This window comes from Meles meles, chromosome 6, assembly GCF_922984935.1.
Source record: "Meles meles chromosome 6, mMelMel3.1 paternal haplotype, whole genome shotgun sequence".
Lineage (NCBI taxonomy): Eukaryota > Metazoa > Chordata > Mammalia > Carnivora > Mustelidae > Meles > Meles meles.
The window spans coordinates 24688020-24694019 of record NC_060071.1 but is presented as its reverse complement, the minus strand read 5'-3'; the positions used below and the strand labels follow the sequence as shown (position 1 = coordinate 24694019).

The 6000-nt window shown below is 67.5% G+C and overlaps 3 non-coding genes across 3 annotated transcripts; all 3 read right to left on the bottom strand.

Moving 5' to 3' along the window:
- Positions 1-1173: 1173 nt before the first annotated feature.
- LOC123945671 lies at positions 1174-1254 on the bottom strand. The gene has a single exon (XR_006819488.1). It is a non-coding gene; the product is annotated as a small nucleolar RNA SNORD115 (small nucleolar RNA).
- Positions 1255-2855: 1601 nt separating this feature from the next.
- Positions 2856-2936, bottom strand: LOC123945520. Its single transcript, XR_006819343.1, has one exon. It is a non-coding gene; the product is annotated as a small nucleolar RNA SNORD115 (small nucleolar RNA).
- A 1583-nt stretch (positions 2937-4519) lies between these two features.
- On the bottom strand, positions 4520-4600 carry LOC123945670. Its single transcript, XR_006819487.1, has one exon. It is a non-coding gene; the product is annotated as a small nucleolar RNA SNORD115 (small nucleolar RNA).
- Positions 4601-6000: the final 1400 nt, after the last annotated feature.

Below are 6000 nucleotides of genomic sequence, written 5' to 3'. Positions count from 1 at the left end.
AGAGCATGGCCTGGAGCACAGGGATTTCCAGTGCTCCCCCGATGTCTGCCGGGGCCCCAAGCAAAGCGTGGCGTCACCCGGATGTGAGGGCCCGAAGGACGCCTTCCCACACATGGGGACCGCGGTGGTCTAGGGACCCGGGCCCTGGCACTCGCAGCCAGCGGTGGCCCCCAGGCCCTGATCGCCCAGGGCGAAAAAGGGAATCGCGTCTCACCGTCTCCCACCAAGCAGCGCAAGGCAGGAGACCGCGGCCCGCCCTGCAGGAGGGTCCTGACTCTCCCCTTGTGGCGGCGCTTCCTCTGGGGGCCTCAGAGGACCGGCTCAGCCCCATGGCCTGCTGTGGCCCGGGGCTCGCCACTCTTCCCCTGGGCCAGGGAAACCTTGCTGACTCGGGAAATCCGAGGAAACATTCGAGGGCTGTACTTCAGCAGCCTCCCGTGCCCTGCTTACACTTGGGCGTCTGCTGCATTCTTCATGAGCTCTGCCCTCTCCAGCCCTCTCCAGAACCATCGGCTGGGGTGACTCGAGCGACAACCACTCGCTGAAGGGGACAGAGGGCCCTGACACCAAGGGACTCACGTCCGCTCTCTTCTCGGGCGCACAGGACACAGCTGGACGTACAAGGAGGCCTCAGGTCCATGTGGGACGACGGCGGCATGCCCCCAGCCCCCAGTCGTTGCCAGTGACCTGGCCCAACTTTCCCATTCCCTGCACGTGGGATTGCTGAAGGGCGGCTGTGCATGGGCAGGTCCACGCTGTGTGGGCCACCACAGCCCCCATCCCTAGCACAGTGCTGGAGCCGGGGCCCGTGCGGGGATCCGGGCTCCGCGGACAATGCCCATGGCGCCTGGCATCTCCCTGCAGGCCCAGAGTCTTCCACTCACCTCTCTTGGGTCACGCCGCACCAAGTTCCGGCCCCCGAGGCCCGCTGAAAGACACAAGGGGCAACGGTCTCCTAAGCAATGGCACCGAGGGAGCTGTCCTGCGAGGTGGATTGGGTCCGGAGGCCGGGCGGAACGCCTCACGACCTCGAGCGGACCCCTGACGGGCACAGACAGGCCAGGGCCAGCACGGGGAGCCCCGAGGGTACGATGGCCTCACGCCCACAACTGCGGCGCACCTCCAGGGTCCCCAGGGTCTGGGGAGGCTGATCCCGGCACAGACGCCTGTCTTGGGCCTCAGCGTAATCCTATTGAGCATGATTTTTAGGTCATCATCGCTCTTCGAGACCACTTGAGTTCTCATCACTGACCCAAGCAAGCTGGTGGCGATGCGTGCGGCCTCGGGGCACCCCGAAGCTGCTTACCGGGGCTGCATTCCGCACCGCGTCCATGCCCCCGGGTCCTGAGACGTGAGACCTCTGGGCAGGGCGGGGCCCAAGCAAGACGTGCTCATCTGGGCGAGCTTCTCGATTGTGGATGGGTTTCTAAGGAGAGACGGAGAGACCAGCTGTCCAAACGTCCTGGTCTGAAGCGCCTGCCGTGCGGCCCAGGGCCCCCTTTCCCGGAGTCCTGGCCACTGGGGGCCCGGCAGAGTTCGGAGCCAAGCATGGCAGGTGTCCGCCAGGAAGGAGCCGGGCCCAAGGGCCCGGCTGCCCTTTCCGGGGCATCCCAAAGCAATGGAGACCGTGGTCCCTGTGGGAGCCCAGCCTTCTGGAGAACGGCCCCTGACCATGGCATGGACCACAGGGCTTTGGCCGGGTCCCCGCTGTCTCCCGGAGTGGCGAGCCAAGAGCGGCGGCCCGGGAGGTTTGGCCAGGACGCCGCCCACCCTCTCCTGGAGCCACCTGGGAGCCAAGGACCTGAGCCCCTGCCCGGGAAGCCAAAGGTTGCCGGGGCCCAGGGCTCCCCCACGGCCGAGCGGGGAAAGCCAGGTCACTCTCCACCACGGCAGCAAGGCACACCGCCCGCTGGCCGCTCTGGACGAGGGACCTGACTCGGCCCGTGCAGTGCCGCTTCACCACGACCCTATCCCGGGTGCTTGAGAGTCTCAGGTGAGAGGCTGAGCCCCAACGGCTGCTGTGGCCTGGGACGTGCAGTTTCTGCCCCCCCGCCCCAGTGGAACCGTGCCGTCTGGCCAGCTCAACGAATCCTCGTGGGCTCTTCGGAAGTGGCCTCCCGGGGCCCCAAACGCCTTGGTCGTCTGCAGGACGGGACAGGAGCTCGGGCCAGTGCAGCCCGCAGAAACCTGCCATGGGCCGGGCCTTGAGCAACAAGGTGTTGCTCAAGGGCACAGTGGCCTCCGAGACCACGGGTCTCACGTCCACTCCCTTTCTGGGCCCCCCGGACACGCCGCAATTGATCAGGAGGCCTCGGGTGCACCTGGGCCTTGGGCGGCCAGCCCGCGCTTTCCAGGCCTTGTCAGCCCCCCGGCCCACGTTTCGCGATCCCTGCCCCTGGGATGGCTCAGGGGCACACGCTCACGGGGACTTCGGTGCCGTCCGGACAATGAGGACCCGCATCCCCAGCCCAGGCCCAGCTGCGGAGTCCCTGCTGGGGTCCCCGCTTCCCGATGCCAGGCCAAGGGGTCTGGGGCCTCCCTCGGAGCCCAGAGGCTTCCGCTCACCTCTCCTGGTGGGAGACGCGCCAAGAACCTTGCCAGCCAGGCCCGCTGAAAGACACAAGGACACAAGGGTGGCTAAGCCCTGGCTCTCGGGCAGCTGTCCGGGGAAGAGGCCTGGGTCGGTAGACCAGCTGGAACGCCAGAACACCCCGTCGGCACCCGCAGGTGCACCGACGTCCGGGGGCCACAGCAGAGAGCCTCGAGAGGTGGTTCTCCTCCCGCGGCCACCTGCAGCGCACCCTCACTGCCCCGACGCTCTGGGGGAGGCTGACCCCGGCACGGTCCCCTGCCTTGGGCCTCAGCGTAATCCTATTGAGCGTGATTTTTAGGTCCTCATCGCTCTTCGAGACCATATGAGTTCTCATCATTGACCCAAGCACGCCCGAGGCGACGCGGGAGGTCCCCTACCACCCAGAAGCTGCTTACCGAGGCTGCTCTCAGGACAGCGCCATACCCCGGCTTCCTGAGGCATGGGACCTGGCGGCGGGGCTGGGCGATGCAAGACTTGGTGGTCAGGGCCAGATCCTCGCTTGGGGATGGGGGCCTAAGGAGGGAGGGGGAGGCCGGCCGTCGGAACGGCGTGCTCGCTGGCCCGTGCCATGCCGCCAAGAACTCTCCAGCCCGAAGCCCTGGCCGGTGCTGTCCAGGCGGGCGGCTGACCCACCCAGGGCTCGGGTCCGCGGGCAAGGGGCAGGACACAAGGGACCCGCTGCCCATCCCTGGCCTTCCCAAATCCACGGAGATCCGGGCCCCCGTGGGAGCCTCCCCTTGCTAGGAAAGGCCCCAGAGCATGGCCTGGAGCACAGGGATTTCCAGTGCTCCCCCGATGTCTGCCGGGGCCCCAAGCAAAGCGTGGCGCACCCGGATGTGAGGGCCCGAAGGACGCCTTCCCACACATGGGGACCGCGGTGTCTAGGGACCCGGGCCCTGGCACTCGCAGCCAGCGGTGGCCCCCAGGCCCTGATCGCCCAGGGCGAAAAAGGGAATCGCGTCTCACCGTCTCCCACCAAGCAGCGCAAGGCAGGAGACCGCGGCCCGCCCTGCAGGAGGGTCCTGACTCTCCCCTTGTGGCGGCGCTTCCTCTGGGGGCCTCAGAGGACCGGCTCAGCCCCATGGCCTGCTGTGGCCCGGGGCTCGCCACTCTTCCCCTGGGCCAGGGAAACCTTGCTGACTCGGGAAATCCGAGGAAACATTCGAGGGCTGTACTTCAGCAGCCTCCCGTGCCCTGCTTACACTTGGGCGTCTGCTGCATTCTTCATGAGCTCTGCCCTCTCCAGCCCTCTCCAGAACCATCGGCTGGGGTGACTCGAGCGACAACCACTCGCTGAAGGGGACAGAGGGCCCTGACACCAAGGGACTCACGTCCGCTCTCTTCTCGGGCGCACAGGACACAGCTGGACGTACAAGGAGGCCTCAGGTCCATGTGGGACGACGGCGGCATGCCCCCAGCCCCCAGTCGTTGCCAGTGACCTGGCCCAACTTTCCCATTCCCTGCACGTGGGATTGCTGAAGGGCGGCTGTGCATGGGCAGGTCCACGCTGTGTGGGCCACCACAGCCCCCATCCCTAGCACAGTGCTGGAGCCGGGGCCCGTGCGGGGATCCGGGCTCCGCGGACAATGCCCATGGCGCCTGGCATCTCCCTGCAGGCCCAGAGTCTTCCACTCACCTCTCTTGGGTCACGCCGCACCAAGTTCCGGCCCCCGAGGCCCGCTGAAAGACACAAGGGGCAACGGTCTCCTAAGCAATGGCACCGAGGGAGCTGTCCTGCGAGGTGGATTGGGTCCGGAGGCCGGGCGGAACGCCTCACGACCTCGAGCGGACCCCTGACGGGCACAGACAGGCCAGGGCCAGCACGGGGAGCCCCGAGGGTACGATGGCCTCACGCCCACAACTGCGGCGCACCTCCAGGGTCCCCAGGGTCTGGGGGAGGCTGATCCCGGCACAGACGCCTGTCTTGGGCCTCAGCGTAATCCTATTGAGCATGATTTTTAGGTCATCATCGCTCTTCGAGACCACTTGAGTTCTCATCACTGACCCAAGCAAGCTGGTGGCGATGCGTGCGGCCTCGGGGCACCCCGAAGCTGCTTACCGGGGCTGCATTCCGCACCGCGTCCATGCCCCCGGGTCCTGAGACGTGAGACCTCTGGGCAGGGCGGGGCCAAGCAAGACGTGCTCATCTGGGCGAGCTTCTCGATTGTGGATGGGTTTCTAAGGAGAGACGGAGAGACCAGCTGTCCAAACGTCCTGGTCTGAAGCGCCTGCCGTGCGGCCCAGGGCCCCCTTTCCCGGAGTCCTGGCCACTGGGGGCCCGGCAGAGTTCGGAGCCAAGCATGGCAGGTGTCCGCCAGGAAGGAGCCGGGCCCAAGGGCCCGGCTGCCCTTTCCGGGGCATCCCAAAGCAATGGAGACCGTGGTCCCTGTGGGAGCCCAGCCTTCTGGAGAACGGCCCCTGACCATGGCATGGACCACAGGGCTTTGGCCGGGTCCCCGCTGTCTCCCGGAGTGGCGAGCCAAGAGCGGCGGCCCGGGAGGTTTGGCCAGGACGCCGCCCACCCTCTCCTGGAGCCACCTGGGAGCCAAGGACCTGAGCCCCTGCCCGGGAAGCCAAAGGTTGCCGGGGCCCAGGGCTCCCCCACGGCCGAGCGGGGAAAGCCAGGTCACTCTCCACCACGGCAGCAAGGCACACCGCCCGCTGGCCGCTCTGGACGAGGGACCTGACTCGGCCCGTGCAGTGCCGCTTCACCACGACCCTATCCCGGGTGCTTGAGAGTCTCAGGTGAGAGGCTGAGCCCCAACGGCTGCTGTGGCCTGGGACGTGCAGTTTCTGCCCCCCCGCCCCAGTGGAACCGTGCCGTCTGGCCAGCTCAACGAATCCTCGTGGGCTCTTCGGAAGTGGCCTCCCGGGGCCCCAAACGCCTTGGTCGTCTGCAGGACGGGACAGGAGCTCGGGCCAGTGCAGCCCGCAGAAACCTGCCATGGGCCGGGCCTTGAGCAACAAGGTGTTGCTCAAGGGCACAGTGGCCTCCGAGACCACGGGTCTCACGTCCACTCCCTTTCTGGGCCCCCCGGACACGCCGCAATTGATCAGGAGGCCTCGGGTGCACCTGGGCCTTGGGCGGCCAGCCCGCGCTTTCCAGGCCTTGTCAGCCCCCCGGCCCACGTTTCGCGATCCCTGCCCCTGGGATGGCTCAGGGGCACACGCTCACGGGGACTTCGGTGCCGTCCGGACAATGAGGACCCGCATCCCCAGCCCAGGCCCAGCTGCGGAGTCCCTGCTGGGGTCCCCGCTTCCCGATGCCAGGCCAAGGGGTCTGGGGCCTCCCTCGGAGCCCAGAGGCTTCCGCTCACCTCTCCTGGTGGGAGACGCGCCAAGAACCTTGCCAGCCAGGCCCGCTGAAAGACACAAGGACACAAGGGTGGCTAAGCCCTGGCTCTCGG